This window comes from Notamacropus eugenii, chromosome 6, assembly GCF_028372415.1.
Source record: "Notamacropus eugenii isolate mMacEug1 chromosome 6, mMacEug1.pri_v2, whole genome shotgun sequence".
Lineage (NCBI taxonomy): Eukaryota > Metazoa > Chordata > Mammalia > Diprotodontia > Macropodidae > Notamacropus > Notamacropus eugenii.
In genome coordinates, this window is record NC_092877.1 from 224,862,944 (window position 1) to 224,888,246 (window position 25,303).

General features: G+C 36.5%; 1 protein-coding gene and 1 pseudogene across 1 annotated transcript in view; one reads left to right on the forward strand and one right to left on the reverse strand.

Moving 5' to 3' along the window:
- The window catches only part of NALCN (sodium leak channel, non-selective), a 526,457-nt gene that overhangs the window by 228,373 nt on the left and 272,781 nt on the right, over nt 1-25,303 (forward strand). The window lies entirely within an intron of this gene.
- Nucleotides 6,625-8,918, reverse strand: LOC140510851 (aspartate aminotransferase, mitochondrial pseudogene; annotated as a pseudogene).

The following is a 25,303-nucleotide window of genomic DNA, read 5'->3' on the forward strand; positions in this document are numbered from 1 at the left end:
TGGCCTGCATGTCATTAGGTAGACAAGGCTATCTTTAATTAGAGAATCACATCTTGGCACTAACATTGGTAGACACATGGACAGTGGCCTCATTCCAGTAAAACCATTTCTTTAGATAGGGTAAACCAGCTGGAAGTAAGCAAAGGGCCTTAAACATGTTAGCAAGTTAGGAGGATGGGTACTTCAAGTATGTGAAGTCTTCCTGTGGCAGACAGGATTGAGAAGAACAATTTGTTCCAATAACCATGAAGGCATGATGGAGCACTTACAGCTTGTTCAGGACTGAAGACTCCAAGGTCATCTACTGCATCTGGGCCATTGCCAGGCATCCTGTCTTTTGTCTTGCCACTGAACCCAGGAAGAGAGAGTGAGATTGATGACTTTGTGCAACTCTGCCTCACTTAAATCCAATTCAGGCACAAGGTAAGACATCACCTTGTGATGTCATTGATCTTTAAAAAAAAAAAAAAAACTAAGGATGAACAACCATAGAGTCTAATGTCTACAGTGAGAGAATAGCTAGAAAGTATGCAAAATGTATATCACTTTGCTTTTTCTTAACTTATAGCCACAAATAAATTAAACTGCCTCTAGGTCTTTATTTCAGTACTTCACCGTGTCAGCCTGCTTTCTCAGAACACAACCTTTGGCAGGTTCTACCCTGTTGGAGAACCTTCAAGTATAGACCTGGCAGTGGACTTGCTCTATTTTTCTATCTGAGGACCAGCCTAGAATATTTTGGAAAAGATCATCTCTAGAAAATTGGCCACAAAATGATGAGTTTTTTTTCAATCTGAGTAACTAAAAATATATTGAGGTGAATTTTGCAAAGATGTTGAGTTTCATAAATCCTCTATTCAAAAAGACTCAACAAATATGTTTTCATGCAATATCAAGGTGTACAGTTTTATTAGAGTTGTTAAACAATTAGTTTTGGTAATAGATAAATCAAATGAAAATATGAATGTGTGTGTATATATGCTTATACACACATTCATTTTTTACAAATATACATGTGTACATTGTTTGTATGTATAATGCAATAAAAGAAGTCTTGTTACTTAAGTGGACTATCATCACAACCCACAGTTTATAGGAGCATTATACATCTCAAGTAAGGGTGTTAATACCTTACTTTTTCTCTATGAGGGTTAACTCACAATTCCAGACACCAGGCTTCCATTTGGAAACACATCCATATCTCATGATACTACTTTTCTACTCATTTGTCAACTAATAATTTCAGAAACTCCCCTTTCCCTCTCCAACATAGAATTTGCAATCTCTGTCAATTAGCTAATCACCTTTCAGAAGACACCGAGAAAATGTTAGATTTTAATACAAATTATATTTTTCTTTAAGCTAGAAAACTACAAAGCTCATCAAATGGAATCTTTCTGGGCTATATAGATCAGCCTTTATGATAATACCCATGGAAGAAATTAAATATTTGTTATTTAAAGACCAATCCAGCTAGAAATGTCTATTTAATAGCTTTAGGAGTCCATGGAAGAATATGGACAGTAATAGAATATATAAGTGGGAAATAGGAAAAAAAATTCACAAAAGACAATCTGATCAAAGATTATTCCTTGGTTAAAAATCAAATCAAGGTTTTTATAAAATAATTTCACTAACACATATTATATTTGCATGTTTATAAATATACATACACGTATATCTGTATATATGTGTGCCATATATATCATATACATATATGTGTATATAAGATACAGAACACTTGGTCATCATTCTGAGTGAGGAAACATCTTCTTTATATTTCCAATGGCTCTGTACCATAACTATAGATTTAGAATATTGTCTAAGGCACAAAGGGATAATCTGATTTGCCAGGGTTAACAAAGCCAAGATTTGAAGGAAATAAATTGAGACCTTTCTAACTCTGAGGCTGCTCTACATTATCTACACTCTCTTACATTATACTATTGTCAGGGATAATACATTGTTTTTTTCCTCATTTTCTCTTTAGTAGAATTTTTCAAATATTTAAAGAAAAATAATAAAATAAAATGTTATGCTATGTAAATAGTAGAAAATGAGACTTGCCCCAACTAGTTGGCTGATTATTGATGAGCACATAGGAGAGGGAGGAAGAGTGGGGTAAAAGAGGGAGAAAGAGTGATGGGAAGGAAAGAAAAATAATGCATAAGAGAAGAAACAAGAATGAAAGGTTGGAAAAAGTCCCCACTGATTAATATCTCACATTAATAAGATTATAACAGGAATGTTGCTTGCACAAATAAATACATGGAGGAGGTGAAGAAAGAATGGTGGAACAAATCTGATAAGGCAGCCTATGGAAAATAAAGGGCTATAAATAAGTTTAGAAAAGATTCTTTCTCTAACCTGAGAAAAAGAATTTTAAAACTAAGACATTGTCTTCAGTAATAAACTATCAATAAACAAAGACTGACACTCTCTAGGTATTCTTTCAAATGCTTCAACTTAATCAGGAGCTGCATTGTTTTGCAAAGTAAAAGTCCTTTTCAATGAAGAATCAGTGAAGCATTCCTGACATTCTTGAAACATTTTCATAGCAAAGTGGAAGCTTAGTCTGAGGCAAGTACATGTGAAAATAATAAAATCTTTCTTCAGATTCATTCTTTTTTCAGCAATTTTGAGATTTCCTTTGCAGTTAACTAGCACACACCAAAAAAAATATTCATTTTTTTCTCCTCTCCTAAACACATTAAGATATTTATGGATTACGACTGTCTTTAGGAAGAAAGCATGTTAAATTCCTTTCCTTCATGCCACTTATAATTTGTGTTTGCTTTGTATTTGCTTGGCAGACTTTTGAATAATACTTTTTGTAACCTTTCTTCATACTCACATATACATATGTGTAGCTGTGTATGCACACATATACATACATACATATATACATGCATACACACATATACGTATGTGTAACTATATATACATATACTTATGCATACATACAAACATGTAGTCATCACTTAAAATTCTTGAGTTTCACATTCACTGTTTTGGTTATTCATGTATTAGACACTGAGAATTAAATGGAAAATTCAGACAACATGCATATATAAAGAAAACTAAAAAAATCAAGTCATCAATGAATAAATACTGCTTATTATTAATCTATTTTATCATCTAATACCATAAGCATATACACATACAATTTTTATAAAGTTAAATTTTGTTAAAAGCTTCAGTGCTTTTATGTGATCTCTTTGGGAACACCTCCTCTGTGTCTGTCTCTATCCAGACTCAGTCACCTGATTTTCTCTGCTGTGAACGTTTTATTATTTTAGACTTTTGGTAAGACAAGGAAATCCATGAAGCAGTTTCTGCAGCTACACTAGTAGCTGTGAAGACTTTGCATAGTCTGTGAAATACTAGTCTCTGTTATGTAGAAACTACAACTTTTTTATGGGTGCAGTGTGTGGTTTTTCTTGTTCTGTGTGTTAAATAAATGTGATCAGAATTACTAAAAATAAAGATTTGGACTGGGGCCTAGAGTTATTTGCAGTTTTTTAGATTGCAGGGACCTGTGTCCCTAATCCCTGTGAATATAGAGGGATAAATGTGTATGTGTGTGTGTGTGTGTGTGTGTGTGTGTGTGTGTGTGTAACTCATGGCCTGATATGGGAAAGGGGAAACTGAAGGGAATAAACATTTATGTAATGCCTACTATGTTCCAGATTCTGGGCTAAGTACTTTCACAAATAGCTCATTTGATATGGGACTCCATTTTGCCTCACTGAGTACATATAAAAATGAGCATGATTTGTTACTGCCTCAGCTGATTTTGGAATTTCTGTATACTTAATATGCTAGTGCATCATGCCACAAGTATTAGTGGAATGACTTTTAAGATTATGGATTTCAAAAATCTGTTGCACAATCCTTCATTTGACTAGTTGGCCATGGCTTTCCATGTGAATCCTATGGAACCTAAAGTCCAAAGAGAAGAAAATTCCAGGAAAGAATGATGAAAACTCATTTATTAAGTGTTTACTATGTGCCAAGCCCTCTGCTGAGTGCTAGGAATACAAATGAAAAATCAAGACAGCTCTAGCTCTTAAGGAGCTTATACTCACATTGGAGAAGACAAGAGCTAGAAAGAACTACTACATTCATTGAATCCAATCTTTTCATTTTTATAGATGAGGAAACTCACCTATAAAATGCAGAGTTTTTTAGATGAGGTTTAGGTAAGTTAAGTAACTAGCCCAAGATCACAGAGTGTTAAAAATGGGATATTACTCTTAATTGTGTTTATAAGTTGATACTTTAATATATTCTGATATCAATGATACAAGTGTTCCCTCAGATGGCAAAGGTAACCAATCTCCAACTTCTTATGTGACTTTCTTCCACATCTAGCTATAAGGACTCCATAGTAAACCAATGTACTAGGGGTATTTTTCTAGTTTTCTTGGTAGTACATTAATTCTAACGAATTATATAAATTGTTCATTGATTACTTTTCCCTCTCTATTATGCATGACTATCCCCTTCCTTTTCCAGGAACACTTCTCTCTGATGATATGCTATCCAATCTCTCATTGGTAATTGCTAGCTAATTTTGAACCATTTTGTGCTTTTACACTGCCCTTTGGGTGATCAACAACTTCTGTTATTCATAGATAATGTTTCCCTGACTTTAATAATAATAATAAAATACCAATAAATAGTAAGAATACATCTTACATTCACACAGAGATATATTCCATATACTCTGTAATCCACTGAAACTAGCCTCCTTGCTGTTCTTCAAAGAGGACACTCCATCTCTTGACTCCAGGTCCTTGGCTGCCCCCCATGCCTGAATTCTCTCCTGAAATATCTAAGCCTCCTGATTTCTCTGGAATTTTTAAGTTCCAGCTAAAATCCTACCTTCTACAGGAATCCTTTCTCAGTCCTCTTTAATTCTAGTGACCTTTCTTTTGCTGATTTCAAGTTTATCATGTATGTAGCTTACATGTATATAGTTTGTACATAATTGTTTGCAGGTTATCCATTAGATTATTAACTCCTTCAGATCAAAGACTATATTTTAATTTTTTTTTATCCCCAGCACTTAGCACAGTGCCGGGCACATAGTAGGTGCTTACTACATGTTTACTGACCGATTAATGATGATGATAACAAACATTTACACAGTGCCTTAAGGTTAGCAAAGCATTTACATATATTAACTCATTTAATCCTTCCAATAACTCTGTGCGTTAGGTGTTATTATCCCCAGTTTATAAATGAGTACACTGAGGCTTACACAGTTTAAATGACTTGCCCAGGATTCACAAAGCTATTAAGAATCTGAGGCTGAACTTGAACTTTTATCTTCCTGACTCCAAGTACTGGGGGACTCTAACCACTGTGCCATTTGTCTACCTGGCTACATGTATACTTGTAGACATGCAACACCCCTGGAACAATATTGATGCTTAAAAGGTGAGCTTTCATTTGGAGAAGTTTGTGGGTAGTAAAAATGCTGCACAGTTTCTCAAATATAATGTAGTCCACCTTTGTCTTGATTCTGGTCTCAGAAATTTTTGTTTAAAAATGTAGAAGGAAATTGTTTGTTCCCCTTTCCCCCTTTATTTTTAGTGTGTTGAGTGCAGTATTTTTCTAGTCATTGATAAGCTTGGGTGACAAGTAGATGGCCTGGGTAGAGCACATGGTAAAGGGTTTCTTTTTGGACAAGACATTTTGTCCCAACTAATTAGGAGAAGGAAAATTGTAGCAGTTTCAAAGGCTAGTAGATTGTTGATTCCACAACTACACTGAAGAGGATTGGCCGGGTGGTAGAGGAAAGGGAATAATTAAAAACTCTACAAGGATGATGATGTTAAAGTGCAGTAATTTTGCTGAGTTTTCTATCTTTTGCTGAGAATGGTGAGGAGCGAACATGCTCATTTCTTAAATTACATTTTATTTAATTCTTAAAGTATATGCATCCTGATAGGAAGGTTCTAGAGGTTAATTCAAGCAGAAAGGGAGAGAAACTAGGGCAGATTTGGATTTCAGCATCCCAGGGAAGAGCATATAAAAAAAGAGAAAGTTAAAAAGGTCTTAGGTGTCCAAAGGGTAAGAGCCATCTCTTTTTTTGTTTTTTCATGAAACCAAGAAAAAGGGAGGAAACAGACTTCACTCTCCTTGTTGCTCAACAACAGCACCTATGATTTTCAAAAATCAAACAATGCAATCCAAGGTGCCTCCTTCTGTCGAAACTTTTAGCATCACAGAAATGTATGTTATATGAGCTAAAGATCTGTTACCTTAATTAAAACTCTTGAACAACATTTTGATGCCAGGAGTTCTAAGATTAGGGGAAGGGGAGAGGAAGAGGAACTCTGGTTTTAAGGCAGGACTTTTGAGTTACTACAAATGCAAAGTAGAGGATAGAGTTGGGGAGTTTGAGTAGACCCATAAAGTCCCAAACACTAGTTTCAGATGCCTTTACCCTACTCACAGGTCTTTTTTCTCAAATACGTTCAATGGCTTAGCAATAGGCACTGTGATTGAAAGAAACTCTCACCAATTATCATTGCCAAGTCAGTCATATCTGAATTTCAGAGAGCAAAGTCTGAAGGTGAGAAGGTTGTCTCTGCTCCATCTTTGCAAGGAGAGTTATTTAGTTAACTGGTGAATGGCGTGGGCAAAGTACCCTAATGTGACCCCTGCTATGGAAAAGTGGTCATTTTTTTGCAATATAGGTGGAGAATTCTTTGATCAGCCATTCCACATACTCAGGTTTCAGGACTGTGAAACAAAATATGCCAATCTGGTTGGTGATGTGCTGCCAGTTGTGGGGGGAGCCCTCTTCCTTGACATTGGAAATCAGCTAGATCTGCATGCTAATGATGTGATCTGCCATGCCTTTTATGTCTTGCAACCACTGGCTACTCGAATCAGAACTATTCAAGATCATGGAGGCAATTCCAAGAGAGAGGGGTTGGAATACATAGGACAAATCAGGATTTTCACTTGGGATTCTATTCTTTTGGCTTGATTTCCATCTTTACTAACAACAGTGAAGGCTCCCACATGTTCACCAAAAAGGTTAATATACCTGGCAGATCACTGGCAGAGAAAGATATTAATACCCTGACCGATGAAGTAGCAAACAGTCCAAGCATCATTTTTGCTATCTCCACCAGAACAGCTCTGGTGTGGCATGTCTAAAAAAGCAGAGTTTCTTTTGCTTTACCAAGGATGCTATTTCTTTCTACTGCTCAGGACAAGGATTAACTCCCATGAGGTTGTGAGCACAGGTGTGCAAGAGGATGACAATCTGCTCTGGGTTTTTCAAAATGTCTTCTATGCTCCTGTGAAGTCAAAGTCACAAGTTTTGGGGACATGTTAGCAATAGCCATTCAGCTACATGCCAGCATCCTTGAAGATGGAGATGGGATTTCCCCAAGATGGTTTAGGAAAGCAGATATCCTTGCTGAATTTGAATAATGGTTGCAGAAAACCAGCTCTTACTCTCAACGCTCCAGTTCCATAAATGGTCAGCTCGATGACCTATTGACTGCTTTTCAGCACGTCTTTATTTTAGCTCATCCATAGCTCTGTTGATGCCTTGCAAAATTCAGCCAGTCCTGCAATGAGTAGATACATTTTGTCCATGTTTTTTCCTGCAGTTTGAGTCTCTGCCTTATGAATACTGAAAAGAAAAATAAAGCTTCCCATGATCATCTTGGCTGGCCCCATCTCCCAGACTCAATTTCTAGGTATGAGGGTCACTCTTATAAACTTCTGTAACACCCAAGATAGGATAGAGAGGTCCCATCTCTCCATGAATTTAAAAGGAACTGTCTCTGGTGCTGAGATCCAAGTGGAAAGAGTATGCCCAGGAGAGTCTGAGTGCAGCAGTGCCATGGCAGGCAGAGACAGAGAAGTGAGCCTTTTCTGGCCAGAGGGCAGGTAGACCCTAGCATAGACAAACTCCTCTGCAGGTCAGCTGAAGGTAGAGAGTGCTGTAAGAGGCACTGCCCTGGAAGAGCTGCTTCCTCCCCACAGCATCCTCTTTGCATGGGGAGGACACTGTATAGTTGCCCTGAGGCTGGAGGGGTGGGACCATTCCTGAGCAGCCATTATGTTCTGATAAAAAATGTTTATAATTGGTTCCAGGAACTTAGGCTGAGCCTTTCCTATTCAGTAATCTTAACTCTAGCAACAAAGAGCCAACCACATCAAAATCGTTGTATTGAGGTGAATTCACCAGCCGAGTTAAGTTTCTACTGATGTTTAGTTAATCATAACTTTTTTTTCTGTAGGAGAAAACTCAAGTCAGAAGAAAGGGCATATTTTGCAGAATATGGGACAAAAAGAAAAGAATTTTCAGCCAGTTCCATGTGCTGCAAAATAAGATGGCAAATGGAGTTATAGAGTGTTAGAGTTGGAAACACCATATGAACCATATTGTCAGGAGTTGGGGCATCAAATTTGCAGCCTGCAAAACTCCCTGGTGTGAACAAATCAGATTAAAATGTAATTGGGAAAACTTTAACAAAATCAATAAAAATTCAATACAACGTAGTCCCAAATTTTGGTTTTCTAAGTCAACATGCAGCCTTATTTGAATATGACACCACTGATGTGTAGAGCTTTAATTTCTAAGAGGATAAAACTGAGTCCAGGGAAAGTCAAATGACCTGCTGAAGGCCCTACAGGTGCTGATGAGACTGGGACTCAAGTCTTATGTGTCTCAGTCTAGTATACCTTTCTCTACATAGTGGATATAGATGTCCCTTTTCATTACTTAATGGCACTTCTAAGACTGAATAGTTTTACCTCGTTAATTCACAAAAGGGATTTATTCTTTTCAAGACAAAAATTATGCAGTTAGTGTTCAGTCTACTAGGGGATGTACTTGAGTTGATGAGCTCAGAAATATATTTCAATGTAAAGAGATTCATTCTCGTGCAAGGAAGAGAAAATATTGTTGCTAGTGACAGGTTTATTTCTCAGGAAGGGGATATTGTCCTTTGTAATTTGATTTTAAATGTTTCATTTGGTTTCATATTACTAATCAAGATGACTCTTTGCTGCTTTGAGCTGATTCGTGGACATTTTTCACATCTTGTTCATGAATATATGTACGGGCAACATCAGTTCTAAGTATTTTATTATTTATTGTAGACTTGTGTCCAATTAAAGTAGAGATAGTCCTTACTAGCTTTGTTTGTTTTTTTTTTTAAATTCACATGCTTCCAATGGCAGCCTGTACTGGTAGTGAGAAATGAACTGTTTTGTGATAACCACAGCTGAATCATATTTGTAGGGAAGATGGCATTCTACATCTACTGTCACTCTAACTCATGGTGAAGCTTTTATTTTATTAGTCTTTCTCCTAATTTTTAAGATTTAAGATATTCTACTGTACTTTTGCTAGGAACCATAATAGAATGCATTTTTTTTATTTTTTTATTTTTAATTAATTTTATTTTCAGTGTTCTACAATCACTACCATAGATTTTTTTTCCCCTCCTTACCCTCCTCCCTCCCCAAGACGGCATAGAATTTACATAGGTTCTACACATACATTTCTATTAAATACATTTTCACTATAGTCGTGCTGTGTAGAAGAATTAAAATGAATGGGAGAAATCATATAAAAAACCACAACGTAATACAAAAGAAAATGGTCTGCTACATTCTGCGACTGAATTCCATAGTTCTTTCTCTGGATGTGGAAGGCATTTTGCCTTAAAGGACCATTGGGAATTTTTTTTAAGTCCTTGCATTGCTCTGAAGTTCTAAGTCTACCAGAAAAAACTCTCGCACACTGTGGTTGTTGCTGTGTGCAAAGTTCTCCTGGTTCTGCTCCTTTCACTCAGCATCAGATCATATAAGTCCTTCCAGGCCTCTCTGAGGTCTTCCTGTTCATCATTTCTTATTGCACAATAGTATTCAATTGCATGGAATGTATTTTTAGAAGGAAAATCAAATGATTATTTTTAATGCTTGCAATAACTTAGGAAAGAAAATACAAATAATTTATAAAAATGTCAAGTGATGTAACAGTAAAAAATTAAAACACTGTGACATTTTTCAAAATGGCCCTTAAGCATCAAATTATAGCTAAACTAATCACAGGACCAACATCTATTTACTACAAAGATGCAGAAATGCGATAGCTCAGCAACACTTCCTTTAAATGTTTAATGTTGGTTGGCTTTTATATCTCTGTGTGAATATTACCAAGAACATTAGTGTCCAAAAGTTTCACAAACATTCATTAAGCTTTCTCTGTCATAGAGAAATAAAAGGTAATAACATAGGATCATAGATTTAGAACCTAGAGGCCATCTCATCCAATCCCCTTATTTTGCTGATGGGGATACAATATTCCATAGAGGTAACATAGTTTGCCTGAGGTCACATAAGCAAAACTTGTCAGAAGAAGAACTTGAACCTCTCTTCCTGACTCCAAGTCTGACCCTTATGAAGGTGCAATACTTCCTTAGGTTCACTTCTGATTAGCTTCTCTGCAAGCATGCAGTTCTCATAGAATCATACAAAGTGTCCCAAAACTCTTGTAGCACTGGAGAGATTTGCACTTTGCCCTGTTTTCTTTATCATTTTTATTAGTACTCAGGACACATGCATAGATGGCATATTTACTAAATTTGAAAATTAAATAAAGATGGCAAGGATTGTTCATATCACCAGATGAAAGATGGGGATTCCAAAAAAAAAAAAAAAAACTAAACAGAATAGAATAATGAGTGAAATCTGCTAAGAGGAAATTTAATAATGTTAAAAGTAAATTCTTATACTTGGTTCAAAAACAGGCACAAGACAGGGAGGATATGTCAATCAATGATTATTTATTAAGCAGCAAATCTGCACCAGGCACTATGCTGAGGGTTGAGATCTCAAAAAAGAGATTTTCCTTCTCTCAGGGAGCTCACAGTCTAACACGGTTACAACACACAAACAACTATTTATAAACAAGATATATAGAGGTTTAATTGGGAGTAGTTGCATAGAGAAGGCACTAAGATTAAGGACTTGGAAAGGCTTTCTGTAGGTGGAACTTTAGTTAAGACTTGAAGAAAGCCAGGAAAGTCAGAAGGCAGAAAGGAGGGAAAGATCTCCAAGAATGAAGGACAGTCTATCAGAATGCTCAGTCAAGAAGACAGAGTGTCTTATGTGAGGAACAGTAAAGAGACCAATGTTACTGGATCTCAGAGTGGAGAACGATGTGTGCTCTTCCTTCATTGCCAAAGAAGACCATGCCATCAGAGAAATAATAACATGACTTGCACTTGACTTTGTTTTAAGTGAGGGAGGGCCTGTGCAGGTCACCAGCCTCACTTCTCCGGTCCAGAGCCATCTGAATCCAGTGACCAGATATTCATCAGGGTGACTGCAGATGACCCAGGATGAGGCAGCTGGGGTTAAGTGACTTGCCCAAGGTCACACAACTAGTGAGTGTCAAGTGTCTGAGGTGAGATTTGAACTCAGGTCCTCCTGACTCCCGCACTGGTGCTCTATCCACTGTACCACCTAGCTGCCCTTAAGAAGACTAGGAAAGTAGAAAGGTGCTATGTTTATGAAGAGATGTAAAGGCCAGAGGATTTTACATTTGATGTCAAAATTTTCATGTGAAGAGCTGCAAGCCTTATATAAATAAGAATATAACATGGCAATAAAAAAAGGAATGTCACTGTCCTTTGTACTGATAGAAACATAGTCTCCAGAACAGAGGTAATGACCCTTATTGACCAGTGCCATTGTCAGAACCCATCTAGTGAATTGGGTCCAGAGCTAGATGTTCCATTTTAGAAAGGAGATTAATAGGTTACAGTTTATCTGTAAAAAATGAACAGGATGGTAAATGAAGGATGGTAAATGAAGGAAAAACCTTGTTGTTTGTGGAATGATTGAAGCAATGTTTAGAGGAGACATGATAGGTCTTTTCAAAGTTTTGAAATCTGGATGTGGAAGAGAAAATAAACTTGTTTTGAGTTTTCTGAGGCCCAAACTAAGACTATTTGGTAGAAAGTAGTAAACAGAAGACATCTCTACATGAGTAAAAGGTTCCTATCAATTAGAGTTATACAGAAATTGAATGAGCTGCTTTACAGAGTAATAATTTCCATGTCTCTGGTGGTCTTCAAACAGAGCCTCTATGATCACTTAGCAAGAATGCTGTAGAAGGGATTCATGTTTTGAGTACCTACTGGAGTACATAATCTTTGAGCACTCTTCTAACTCCTGAGCATCTCTAAAGTTTTTTGCCTTATCCAAGTCTTGATTCAGATAATGAGTAATACCACAAAATGGTATGATAGCTATTTTTTGACAACTTCGGAAAGCTAATACACATTCCCCCAAACCAGTGGAATACCTCCTACTAAAGTATGTGCTTTATTGAATAGCCACAGAGTTCTCTCAAAAGGGAATATCCTTTTTGGCATTTGCTGCATAATATAGTCTGATAGGTGACAGAAGATGAAATTTGCAACATAAATCTGTATTGGATGATTTATCATTATAAGTAAAACATTTGTAGTGTCAGTTGACTTTTTTCACTTTTTTGTTTTTAATTAGCCACGAAGTATCCTAAGCATCTACCTTCTTCCTACATTTGTAACAAACTAGTGAAACAAAGTCATAGTTTTGAGGGATTTTAGGGGGAGGGAGTTTGCTAGATTTTTGATTTTATTAGTGGATGTCAATTGGATTAGAGAAATTCTCTACAAACATTAATTGCCTTCCTTGATTTCTCTTTGTGAAATCAAGATTGTTTAAAAAAGTATATATAATATATATTTAATATTTTATTACTTCCACAATTATGCAAAAACAATTTTGTCATTTGTTTATTTTTTAATTTTGAGTTATAAATTCTCTCACTCCTACCTTCCACTCTCCACTCATTTAAGAGGGCAAGAAACTTGATATAGTTACACATGTGCATTCATGAAAAACACGTTTCCATATTAATCATGTTGTGAAAGAAAACAAAAACAAAAAACCCCAAGAAAATAAAGAAAGTTTAAAAAAGTGTTCTTCAATCTACCTTCAGATTCCATCAGTTCTTTTTCTGGAGATGGATAGTATTTTTCAACAGAAGTCCTTCAGAATTGTCTTGGATCATTATGTTGCTGAAAATAGTTGTCATTCTCAGTTGATTGTCATACAATATTGCTGTTACTGTACATAATGTTTTTCTGGTTCTACTTATTTCATTTTGCATCAGTTTATATGACTATCCAGGTTCTTCTGAGAACATCCTGTTCATCATTTCTAATAATACAGTAGTCTTCTATCACAATCAATTCCGCAACTAATGCAACCTTTCCCAACTGATGGGCATCCCCTCAATTTCCAATTCTTTGCCACCACTAAAAGAACATTATAAATATTTTTGAATACATGGGTCCTTTTCTTTTTTTTCTCTTCAGCACACAGGCTTAGCCAAAGGATATGCTAATCTTATACCCATTTGGGTAGAGTTAATAATTGTTCTCCAGAGTATTTGAATCAGTTCACAACTACACCAAGAGGTATTGGTGTCTCAGTTTTCCCATAGCTCCTCTAATATTTGTCATTTTCTTTTATTGTCATATTATCTGATCTGATATGTGTGGAGTGGTACCTCAGAGTATTTTTTTAATTTGCATTTCTCTAATCAATAGTGTTTTAGTGTATTTTTCCATATGCTTATGGATGACTTTAATTACTTTATCTGAAAACTGTCTTTTATATGCTTTGACTATCAATTGGAGAATGGCTCTTATTTTTATAAACTTAACCACTTCTTTTTATAGCTGAGAAATGAGCCCTTTATCAGAAAAACTTGCTGTACATTTCTCACAATTATGATTACTAACTGTATATATGTATAATACATATAAATATATATATATAAAATGTACATATATATATGTGTGTATATGTATATACATGTATATATAGTAACTGTATATTTCCCTTTATTCCGTTTTCTCCCATTTATTCTCTCTCTTTCTCTCTCTCTCTCTCTCTCTCTCTCTCTCTCTCTCTCTCTCTCTCTCTCTCTCTCTCTCTCTCTCTCTCTTTCTCTCTCTCTCTCTTTCTCCCTCTCTCTCCTTCTCTCCTTTCACCCTGTCCATCTTCAAAATTGGTTAGCTTCTGACTACCAACTTCCCCTATCTCCCCTCACACATACTTCTCTTATCCTTTTTACTTCCTGCTTTTATAGGGGGTAAGAAAGATTTCTCTATCCATCTGAGTATGTATATTATTCTCTCTTTGAGCCAATTCCAAGGAGAGAAAGGTTTAACTACTCCCCCCACCACCTTCTCCTGTCTTCCCCTCCATTATAAAAGCTCATTTGCACCTCTTTTATGTGAGACAATTTGCCCTATTCTATCTCTCCCTTTCCTCTTCTTCCAGTGCTTTCCTCTTTCTCATACCTTAGTTTTATTTTTTTTTTAGATATCATCCCATCATATTCAGCTCACACCTGTGCCCTCTGTCTATGTATACGCCTTTTAACTGCCCTAATAATGATAAAGTATTGAGGAGTTACAAGTACCATTTTCCCATGCAGGGATGTAAATACTTTAACTTTATCTAATCTTTTATGATTTCTTTTTCCTGTTTACCTTTTTATGCTTCTCTTGAATCTTCTATTTGAAAGTCAAATGTTCTAGTCAGCCTTGGTCTTTTCATCAGGAAGTACTCTGTTTCATTGAATATCAATTTTTATCTTGAAGGACTATTCTCAGTTTTGCTGGGTAAGTGATTCTTAGTTGTAAGACTATCTTCTTTGCCCTCTGGAATATCATTTTCCAAGCCCTCTGATCCTTTATAGAAGCTGTTAAATTTTATATTATCCTGATTGTGGCTCCATCATGCTCGAATTGTTTCTTTCTGGCTGCTTGCAATATTTTCTCCTTGACCTGGGAGCTCTGTAATTTGGCTATAATATTTCTGGGAATTTTCATTTTGAAATCTCTTTCAGGAGGTGATCAATAGGTTCTTTCAATTTCTATTTTACCCTTTGGTTCTAAATACCAGAGCAGTTTTCCTTGATAATTACTTGAAAGATGATATCCAGGCTTTTTTTAATCTTGTCTTCCAGGTATTCCAGTAATTCTTGAATTATCTTTCTTTGGTCTATTTTTTATGTTACTTGTTTTTCCAGTAAAATATGTCACATTTTCTTCAATGCTTTCTTTTTTAATTTGTTAGCTCCTTGATGTCTCATGGAGTCATTAGCTTCCACTTGCCCAATTATAATTTTTAAGGAATTTTTTTCTTAAGTGTGCTTTTTACCTTTTTAAGATGTTATTTTCTTCATTTTTTGTGTCTCCTGAACCAAGCTAGTGAAATGATTTTGTTACATCACTCTCATTTCCTGTCCCAATTTTTCCTCTGCCTCTCTCATTTAATTTTTAAAAAATTTTTTGAGATCTTCCAGGAGTTTTTCTGCAGGTCTGAGACAAAGTAAAATTTTTCTCTGAGGCTTTGGATGTCACAATTTCTGTTTGTTGTCTTCTGACTTTGATCTTCACTATCACCATGGTAACTTTCTATGATAAGGTTCTTTTGTTTTTTGTTCTTTACTCATTTTCTGAGCCCATTTCTTAGTTTTTATGTTACAGTTGACCTGTACTCTAGCTGTGGTGGAGGCACTATCCCTAGATAGGGGTTTTTTGTGCAGCTATTTCCAGAGGGCCTACAAGCTTTGAGTTCTTCCAAGGTGACATGGTCTAAGGAGAGGTGGTTTTACTACTCTCCTGGTCTGTGCTCTGGTCTGTGACTACCCACAAGTATTGTTTTCCACCGAACTCCCCTATGTTTGGAAGTTCTAGTATGCTAACCCTGGTACTGTGACCCACATCCATATGTACAAAATTCAGCAGAGTCCTACACCCAGTGCCAGAAAAAGGACCCCTGTCATCTCCTTCTGACCAGTTGTCTGATCCCTTTACCATCCTTGAGTTGAGAGACACTGAAGCCTTCCTATCACAGCTGATTTAGTCTCCCCCAAGGTCTGATGTTGGTTTGCTGGAGTGAGATTTGCATTGCACTGTGCTCCACTCTCACCCTGGTGAAACAGAGCTTTCTTATTGACTTTGTAAGTTGTCTTGGGCTGGAAAATTGCTTCATCCCATCTCAAGTTTCATCCCATCTGCTATTTCAGAATTGTTTTTGGCATTTTTAAAAGTTTTTTGGAGGTAAATTTGGGTGACCTCAGGCACATCCCTGGCTTTATACCACCATGTCGGCTCCACCCTATTTTCTCTCTTTTTCAATTCGTCCTTCATACAACTGTGAAATTGATATTCTCTAAGAAGGGGTCTAACCATATCATTTCACAGCTCAAGAAATTTCAGTAGTTCCTAATTGCTTCTAGAATGAAATACAAACTGCTCACCATTTAAATAACTCCCTTATTTACCCTCTTTGCTATGCCAAATGTAAGACAATCTACCCTGCTTGCTATTCCTTGTATGAAACAATCCACCACTATGCCTTTACACAAATTGCATCTCATTTCAGGCATGTTTTCCCTGCTGCTGCCCACCTCTTGAAACTCTTTGCTTCCTTCAGGGTTCAGTGCAAGTGCCATCTCCTATAAGAAGCCTTTCCTGACACTCCTGTTTGTTTATACTCAATGTCTTAAAATTACTTGGTATCTGTTTTACATTTTCTACTTTTTGCATTTGATGTTTTTAACTAATGGAGTATAAATTCCTTGATGACAAGGATTATGCATGTCTGTAGTCCCTGCAACTAGGACAGTATTTGGCACATGATAGGGGCTTGATAAATGCTTGTTGACTTTAGTTTACTTGAATAGTATAGCTACATACTGATTAAATCACAGTATGTGAAATGTAACCAGGTATTTCTATATAGGCCATTTAAACAATGTACTGAGAAATATCAGTATTCTGATGCAACCTAAAAAACTGGCAAATATCTCATTTATACAATACTGAAGGCATGATTCTGTAAAGATTAATCAACTACTGAAACTGGAGGGATGCTAGCAGAGAGATTATTGTCTCCAGCTACACTGATATTAAAGTCACAAGAAAACTTTTACTGCAGCTTTCTGGGATCTTACTTGTTCCCCAGTGTTGAATTTCTAAATAGTTATTTCTTTCTCTTCCAGTGAAATGAAATGGATGAACCAGAAATTTTTATAGTCATTTTATTTATTTATTTTTAGATTTCGACATTCATTTCCACAAAATTTTGAGTTCCAATTTTTCTCCTCATCTCTCCCCTTCCCCCACCCCATAGTACCTTGCATTCTGATTATCACTTTCCTCAATGTGCCCTCCCTTCTATGGCACCCCATCCTTCCATTATCCCCATCTTCTCTCTTTTCTTGTAGGGCAACATAAATTTCTATATCCCATTGCCTATATTTCTTATGTCCCAGTTGTATGCAAAAACAATTCTCAATATTCATTTCTAATATTTTGAATTCCAACTTCTCTCCCTCCCTCCCCACCCATCCCCACTGAGAAGGCAAGCAATTCAATACAGGCTATATATGTGTTGTTTTGCAAAAGACTTCCATAACAATCATGTTGTATAAGACTAACTGTATTGCCCTCCATCCTACCCTGTCTCCCCCTTTCTTTTTTCACTCATTTGACCTTGTCCCTCCCCAAAAGTATTTACTTCTAGTTACTCTCTTCTCCCATTTGCCCTCCTTTCTATCATCCCTCTCACCCCACTTGTCTCCTTCTCTCTTACTTTCCTGTAGCGTAAGATAGATTTTCATACCAAATTGAGTGAGCATTCTATTCCCTCCTTAAGCCATATGTGAAAACAGTAAGCTTCACTTTTCTCCTCTTACCTCTCCCTTTTCTCCTCCATTGAAAAAGATTTTTCTTATCTTTTTTATGAGTAATAGTCTGTCCCATTCCATTTCTCCCTTTCTCCTCCCAATATTTTCCTCTCTCACCCCTTATTTTAATTTTATTTTTTTTATGGATATCATCTCTTCTGATTCAACTCAACCTGTACTCTGTGTGTGTGTGTGTGCATGTGTGTGTGTGTATAATCCCTCCACCTACCCAAACACTGAGAAAAGTCTCAAGAGTTATAAATATAATCTTTCCATGTAGAAATGCAAACAGTTCAGCTTTAGAAAGTCCTTTATGATTTCTCTTTCCTATTTATCTTTTCATATTTCTCTTGATTCATGTGTTTGAAAGTCAAATTTTCTATTCAATTCTGGTCTTTTCATCATGAATGCTTGAAAGTCCTCTATATCATTGAATTACCATTTTTTCCCTTGAAGTATTATACTCAGTTTTGCTGGGTAGGTGATTCTTGGTTTTAATCCCTGTTCCTTTGACTTCTGGAATATCCTATTCCAAACCCTTAGATCCCTTAATGTAGAAGCTGCCAGATCCTGTGTTATCCTGATTGTATTTCCACAATACTTGAATTGTTTCTTTCTAGCTGCTTGCAATATTTTCTCCTTGCATGGGAACTCTGAAATTTGGCCACAATATTCCTAGGAGTTTCTCTTTTTGGGTCTCTTTCAGGAGATGATTGGTAGATTCTTTCAATATTTATTTTGCCCTCTGGTTCTAGAATATCAGGGTAATTTTCCTTAATAATTTCATGGAAGATCATGTCTAGGCTCTTTTTTTGATCAAGGGTTTCAGGTAGTCCCATAATTTTTAATTGTCTCTCCTGGATCTATTTTCCAAGTCAGTTGTTTTTCCAATGAGATGTTTCACATTATCTGCTATTTTTCAATCTTTTGGTTTTGTTTTGTAACTTCTTGGTTTATCATATAGTCATTAGCTTCCCTGAACTCCACTCTCATTTTTAAAGAACTATTTTGTTCAGTGAGCTTTTGAATCTCCTTTTCCATTTGGCTAATTCTGCTTTTTAAAGTCTTCTTCTCCTCATTGGCTTTTTGGACCTCTTTTTCCATCTGAGTTAGCCTATTTTTAAAGGTGTTATTTTCCTCCGCATTTTTTTGGTTCTCCTTTAGCAAGCTGCTGACTCCCTTTTCAAGCTCTTCTATTGCCTGAGCCCATTTCATATTCATTTTTGAGTTACTGGAGGCAGAAGCCTTGACTTTATCTAACAGTATGCCTTGTTCTTCCTCATGTGAAAGAGACACCTCTTCACCAAGAAAGTAACCTTCTATGGTCTTATTTTTTTCCCTTTTTTGGGCATTTTTCCAGCCAGTTACTTGACTTCTGAATCCTTTGTCAAGAGGAGAGTCCTAGTGCTCCTCCTCCTCCCAGGACCATGCTCAGGACTGAGATTCAGATCAGCTGCTCAATTCCCCCAGAGACTTTAGGCTGAGCCTCTGGGACAATGGACCCAGGATGCTTCTGTGATGACCACAGCCTCCCTCTGCCTGCTGCTGCTGTTGCCACTACCTCTGTTGCCACCTGGAGCCAGTGCTGGGGGGACCCAGCTCCCCTCTTGTCCAGCTGGGAAAGCCCTCCCACACTGACCTTTGAAGCTTTCTTTGTCTCCTGTGGGTTGAAGGATCTGGGACCCTCCTTGCTGGAAATTTTGCCCCAGAGACCCATTCCAGTCCTGTTCCTCCCCATGCCATGTGGCCAGGGCTGGGCTCCACTCTGCATCCTGTGGGATAGACCTTTCCTGTCAGCCTTCCAGGTTACCTTTGGCTGGAAACATCTTTCATTCTGTTGTTCTGTGGCTTCTGCTGCTCTAAAATTTGTTGAGAGTCATTTTACAAGTATTTTGTGGGCTGTGGGGGAAGCGCTACAGTATATGCATCTTTCTACTCCTTCCTGAACCAGAAATTATAATGCTTGTTAAGCCAGTTCTTCGGAGTGTTTTGGACATGTTAGGATAGAAGAATGAAGTTTCTAATAGTAAACATATCAAAATTAAAATTCAGTGGAAGATTATAACTATTCATATCTGCTCCTAAGAAATTTCAATGAAAAATATTTCAAAAAAGTTACAATAATTTTAGAATGTTGGGATATTAGTTTCTATAGAACAGAGAGAAGTGCTATTTTGCAACATTATAATCTTATTTGTACTTAATTTGAATTTATTGAATTATCATGGAAAATTTGGGATTTGATTCCTGTGGGCTATCCTTCTACCAATAGAGATCTCAATCCCTCTGTCTTTAGTAGATGAATTAATAAATTACTGTAACAAAGATATAAGGTCCATCACCTAGTGAACAACCTTCAGGTGAGGACCCTCTCTTTCCTAAGATATACTGTCAGATTTTCTCTTCCATCATACAATCTACCAGAACTTGTAGTCTTCTGGCAGAGCAGAATATTGAAAAACCACAGTCACTTTCATGTCACAAAGACTCATAAGAAAAGGACTTCTCAAAATATTGGTGGATTAATTCCATTTCTTTTAAGGAGGAAAAAAAGATTTCACATTAATGGTGCTCTTTTGCACTCATCTAGGTCTGTATCATAACTAAAACTAATTTGAACCAGCAAGCACCAGCCTGGAACAGCATTTACAAACAGTAGTAGCTTTTGGAATTATGTTAATTGCAGTCATATTTAAGTAGCTGTTGTCAAATTTAATAATTCTTTGTTTGACCTAATGTGTCCTTACATAATTACATCATTTCTGTTTCACAGTAAGAGGTCTCCTTAAATTTCACAAGTATATGTGATTTGAATTTTCTTTAATTTTCCATTGGGGCTTTTGGGATTTCAAGAAAAATATAATGACAATTTTCTGGTAGAACATGTCTTACCATCTATTCCCCCCCAAAAATGTGCACAGATATTTTATGAAAGAGCTTTACTAAAAAAATAAAACAAAAAACAGGGAAACCATATCTATAATATGCCCTGGTCTACTAATTTTAATAACTCAGTCCAAAAATAAAGAAAAGAAAGACAATTTGAATAGTTTTACTCTCAATGAAAGCCTAGTGCTTTGTAATCATCACTTCTTTTTCTAGATATTAGCAAACATATATTTAATAAATAATTAATTTAATTTAATTTAAATAAAAAATTTAATAAATAATTCTAAAATGGTACCAAGAGTTATGGTCTACAAAATGTTTCAGGCACTATTCTCAATCTTTCTTCCCTCTCTTTTTTTTAAAAAGAGGAACAACATTTCCCCTTCTCTAGTCTTGTGAAATGTCTCCCATTCTTTATGGTTTTTTAATTTTTTACAGCAATCACACTTTTCGTACCTGTAAATTTTGTTTGTCTTAGACATGTTGAACTCATCAAGGGCAGCTTGGTGCAACCTCTTTCCTGATCTTGGCTATCAGTTATTAGCAATTTATGTTTTGTTCTTGCTGATTCTAAGGTAATTCTCTTTGTTACAGAAAGAGAAGGAAAGTAAGAATTCAGTACTTTTGACTTCTTTCTGTTGTCATTTATCATCGTCCCTTCAATCTTTAACAATCTTGTGTGCAGCTAAAAGAAAAGAACAATACTTTCTTTTCTTCTCAGGTTTATTCTGAGTTTTAGTACTCCTGACACTCTTCTTGTAGGACTGTGCCCCTGTTTCTTCCTCCACTCTTATCTGCTCTGACTTCCTTCTTCTCCCTTTTTGTTTATTCCCTTCACTATGCCCTTTTTAAGGTCCCAAAGAAATGAACACCATGGTGGTAGGTTTCTCCAGGTGAGTAAATTGTTTGGAGCTTGTCATTCTTTTTAAAATTTTAATAGGAACTATGGCCAGGCTCTGCAACAACACTGGGAGACAGCAGGGTCTCTTGGAGAACAATGAGAAAGCAGAAATGGCATGGTAGCCATTGACCTGGAGACAGAAACTCTCTAGGGGCTTCATTGAAGAGCCCATGGAGAGACAGCACAAAGTCAGTTCCTGACATCATAACCTATAGTGACCAGCCTACTAAACTACCGGGTCATGGATTTCACTTCTCATCCTCCAGGAATTCTTACTGAGGTCAGAGCCCAGGGTTGTCACTGACCAGGCAGCAAAAGGGGTGGGGGGGAAGGGGAGAGACAGTGTTGAATAGGAGAGTATGAAATCAGCTTCCTTTTCTCCCAACCCCCTAAGCTCCATTTAGCATGAAAGGACTTTGAGGTACCCTTGCCTCAGTGTCAGCAAGGAGAGAAGGGTTTAAATTGGAAAGGAGAGAATTTCTGATTAACACAAAATACTTTGGCTTGTCGAATTTATGGTGTGGGTTCATGAAGCTTTATCTTTCACTTTTGATTTTGTTCCATAAATATATCCTATTCTATATGTAAGTAAGTGACTCTTTAGGGTTACAGAAAGTTGGAAATGAAATTCTGATCCTGTGGAAGGGAGGTAAATATAAACTAAGTGAATTATGATTTGGTGAGGGAGGGGAGGGCATTAAATCATACCCTTAGATTCTTTAAGAGCCCTTCGTTACAGTTCCAGGGAGGGATAATATACAGGATAACTGAGGAATAGTGGGGACTTACAAGTTTCTACACTAGAAAGTCTATGGTTATTCATTTTGGGAGCTCAAGTCCTGGACCACCATCTGGTGGCTTGCCTGGATATAGCAACAATTTTTCTATTGTAGTACACCTCTTAGTGCAAAGGTAGAGGAAGTATACTTGTGAGTGGAATGTTATTATACTTTACATATTAATAAACATTTGTGACTATAAAAAAGCAAACAAACAACCCCATACACACACAAACACACACACACACTCACATACACACATACACCCTTAATGGCTCTTTTCTTGAATTATGTCTCCTTTAAATTTTTTGTTTTATCAACACTATACTTCCTTCATGACAATGATATTCAGCTCCGTGGATAGTTTTCTCCTTCTTCTTTTAGTTTCCTTTTCAATTTGGGGGGATTTGCAAGATACCAGTCAAATACATGCTTAACAGCTTTCAGGAGGTACACTCCATTCCTGGCCAGGAGTCTGTGATTTCTTTTTCAAGCCTTGGTTAAGAAATTCAAATTTTATTCTCAGGCACTGTCTTCTTAGGGCTGGGGATCTTGCCCAACCTAATAAATACTAGTCTTTTACAAGACCCTAATTACTGAATTTGCAGATCAATCCCCTGATTAGCCCAGACTTGATCTTTAATTGTAACGTGAATCTTTGACATAAGTACGATCTTTAACTATAAAAAATCTGAATTTGAATAGAAAAATGTCTGTAGTGAAATTTAGCTGGCTTAGTCTTTTTTCACTTTTTTACGTATCTGTTGATTTATTGAAAATGCTACTTATCCTATCTTTTTGGTGGAAGAATTTTTATATTTCCTAATGAATTAGCCTCCTCTGAAGACAATCCCTAAATTCAGGAGTTTGCAAATGTCTTAAATGGAGTGAACCATTTTATTTAAATTACATTTTTTCTAGGTTATAAGTGTTTCATTTGCAGAAATTAATGTTGAAACCTATTTTTTTTGTTGAGGGAGGTTATGAATAAGGAGATGTGGTCAGCCTTATTTACAATTTATTATCCTGCTTGGTGGCATAGAGTGGTGGAGGGAGTGCTAGCTTGGAGTCAGGAAGAACTGAGTTCAAATCCAGTCTCAAACACTAGCTATATGACCTTGGGCATGTCACTTAATCCTGTTTACCTCAGTTTCCTCATCTGTAAAATGAGCTGCAGAAGGAAATGGCAAGCCACTCCAGTATCTTTGCCAAGTAAACCCCAAATGAAGTCATGAAGAGTTGAATATGGCTGAAATGACTTAACAACTATAAATACTTCCTAAGACCCACAGTGTAAAAAAATACTGATAATACTCTTTCAAATAATATAGATTGTATCAATTCTAGGTCGTAGTAGATGGTTTAGTAACTGGTGACAGTCCCTGCAATGCCAAAAATACATACTCTGTCACCTTGTGAACAACCTTCTGCTGATGAATCCCTTTTAGTCCCCATAGCACAGATACACATCATTGCCAGACCAATACTTGAAGCCTTTTAGCTTGGAGAACCTGCCAGAGTGTGTCCCACCAGCTTAACCCCTAGAAGCACAGTGTTCTATCTGAATTACCTCCTTAGAGTAGGAAGATATTCATCCAAAGAATTTGGGAGAATTAATCTTATTATTTGACTCATATTAGATATTCTTCCTAACAAAGGTGGGAGAAAATGTTATTTAAATCCTTGAAAACAAAAATAATTAGCTGTGTTACCTTGAGCAAGTTGTTTTCTGTTCCTTAGGATCTTCCTTAATTAAATGAGTGGGTTGAACAAAGGTTCCTTCCTGTTGCAATGTTTTATGATTCTGTGATATGGCCAATAACAAAATGTAATTCATTGTTCAGGCCCAACAATGAATTACCCTTCTTGGATTTATTTTAAGATATGTTTTATTAACACTTCAAGCAGGAATATCCATTTTTAGATGAAAGAATAACACTGAGCCAATCCTCTGGTTATTCAACCTATTATTGTCGTCATTTGGTTGTTAGGCAGAATATTTGGTAAGTTATGATTAATGCTTTCAGAATATTAAGTAGAAAATGTAGAAATGGGTAGGATGTGACTTTTTCCTATGCTCAGACAATTTAAGGGCTTATCCTCTTATTTTTATTTTTCTTGGTATCTATCAAAGTTATTTTGTTTGGTATTAGGATGAAGCTAGAAGAAGGACCAAAATTTTAGGCATGAAGAGAGTAATTTTCTAAGAGATGGGTGTCTGCCAAACAGAAAAAATAAAAGCCAGCAAATGGGAAAGTTAGAAGACTGTGATTATTTGTTTTTCCTTCCTGCCATATTCTTGGATAGTCATTGTAAAGTATAATTGAAAATCCCCTTTGAGTCAGAAAAGATAAGTTATTTTGCCTTTGGAAACTAGGGGTTATTTGTTTTTAGTCACAGACATTGACCAGACTGATAAGGGTCTAACTCATCTGCCCTAAGATGGAGCTCAAAAATTCAGGGGAAATTTATGATCTTCTTAGTCAGTTCCATCTAAAGAGGATGAAGTCTTAAAAAGTCTTATAAAGGAGTAATCTGGAGGCATAGACTGAGGAAAAGTGACATTATTTGAAGGTTAATACTAAAGACAAAACCATCAATTGAGAAGAAATATGAGAGAAGACTAAATAGTCAAGATGTATGTTATAGTATTATAGTGCCATCTAATGTGAACTCCTTCTCGTAACCTCCAAGGCTTCCTTATATCTTTCAGGTTCAGATATGGAGACCTTCTACTTTTTAGGCTAAACTCCTCCACCTGAATAGAGGGCAGGCCACTATCCCTTCCTATCTTTTCTCACACCTTTAGCCATCTAGCTACTTATATCTTTAATCTCTCCTTTTGCAATGCCTGAGAGCATTTAAGAACTGTTCCTCACAGACATTTCTGTGACTCATTGCAAGACCCTGAAGAAAGCAGGC